Source organism: Delphinapterus leucas, chromosome X (genome assembly GCF_059928025.1).
Source record: "Delphinapterus leucas isolate spDelLeu-1000000601 "Yukka" chromosome X, BTC_Dleu_Yukka2, whole genome shotgun sequence".
Lineage (NCBI taxonomy): Eukaryota > Metazoa > Chordata > Mammalia > Artiodactyla > Monodontidae > Delphinapterus > Delphinapterus leucas.
Window position 1 is genome coordinate 34,865,976 of NC_143150.1, and position 1,910 is coordinate 34,867,885.

Sequence of the window (1,910 nt, forward strand, 5' to 3'; positions counted from 1 at the left end):
CCAGATTCTGTATATCCATGGGAGATACTTTTCTGTTTTTCTCTAGTGTACCTGTGCAAACCCTAACACTGACCAGCTGGCCACTTTTCCTATCCCTTGGCAATCTCTGCCAATAATTCTCCACTCCATTTTCTTCTACTGATTCTTCTTCTTCCACAAAGGACACAGGATGGACTGTTATAAATGAATTGTGTCAGGACTTCTTTTCTCTCACCTGAAAGCAAAGGACTGATCTTGCAAACTCAAAAATTTATAAGACTGTGATTACCTCAATCATCCTTTCGGTCTCTGTGAGAGTTGAAAACTGTCATATTTCTCAGGAAAACTGCAAAAGGAATGACAAAATGAAGGTTACTAGGAGATGTGAATGACTGCTTTTTCAACTCTCATGCTTCAGGAGCTTTTATCTTGAGCCTAAAAGCCATAAAGACAAAGAGTATAATAACTGCACATAAAATGAAAGACATAAAAGCCAGGTTGAATTGTAGCTTCTAGTTCCCTACGACCTTAGTTATGCAACAACACTTGATGTAACTGGGCTTTGTGAGCCAGAAATTAAGACGAATGTCCTGTCAAAGTGTTAGAATATTTGAAATTGTAACTGTCTCTGAAAATCTAAGTCCATGAAAAATATAGGATAGGTATTATTTTCTACATCTGTCAGATGAGAAAATGGCATCCTAGAAAGATTTAGCGGAGGAAGCCTAGGAAATACAGATCCCAGGTGATAGAGTCCACATGACCTTTCTCCAAGACTAGTGTTCTTTCAACTATATGTTCAGTCTCTACCTCGTCTGAACAGGCCTTGAAAACCACATAGCTAATGAACTTCCAAATCACATCTCTCCTTCAAATATTCATTAAAATTTCTAAACCAAAATGCATAATTATATTATAGAAATAATTAACATTATGTGGGAAAAATAATTACTCTAAACATTTCAATCAGCAATAATTGTGCCTCAGATAAACTTCATGAGCTGTGATATTGCCACTGCACAAAGATACATTAAAAGTTTATTCAAATGATAGTAAGGATGATCCGAAATCTTGGAAGTAGAATGGACAAAATGCAAGAAACAGTTAACAAGGACCTAGAAGAAATAAAGATGAAACAAGCAATTATGAACAACGCAATAAATGAAATTAAAAGTACTCTAGATGGGACCAATAGCAGAATAACTGAGGCAGAAGAACGGATAAGTGACCTGGAAGATAAAAGAGTGGAAATAACTACTGCAGAGCAGAATAAAGAAAAAAGAATGAAAAGAACTGAGGACAGTCTCAGAGACCTCTGGGACAACATTAAATGCACCAACATTCGAATTATAGGGGTTCCAGAAAAAGAAGAGAAAAAGAAAGGGACTGAGAAAATATTTGAAGAGATTATAGTTGAAAACTTCCCTAATATGGGAAAGGAAATAGTTAATCAAGTCCAGGAAGCACAGAGAGTCCCATACAGGATAAATCCAAGGAGAAATACGCCAAGACACATATTAATCAAACTGTCAAAAATTAAATACAAAGAAAGCATATTAAAGCAGCAAGAGAAAAGCAACAAATAACACAAAAGGGAATCCCCATAAGGTTAACAGCTGATCTCTCAGCAGAAACCCTACAAGCCAGAAGGGAGTGGCAGGACATACTGAAAGTGATGAAGGAGAAAAACCGGCAACCAAGACTACTCTACCCAGCAAGGATCTCATTCAGATTTGATGGAGAAATTAAAACCTTTACAGACAAGCAAAAGCTGAGAGAGTTCAGCACCACCAAACCAGCCTTACAACAAATGCTAAAGGAACTTCTCTAGACAAGAAACACAAGAGAAGGAAAAGACCTATAATAACGAACCCAAAACAATATAGAAAATGGGAATAGGAACATACATATCGATAATTACCTTAAATGTA

The 1,910-nt window shown here is 36.5% G+C and overlaps 1 pseudogene; it reads right to left on the reverse strand.

Annotated features, from left to right (window-relative positions):
• Positions 1-882: 882 nt before the first annotated feature.
• LOC115801581 (U4 spliceosomal RNA) lies at positions 883-1,006 on the reverse strand (annotated as a pseudogene).
• Between the last annotated feature and the right edge of the window lie 904 nt (positions 1,007-1,910).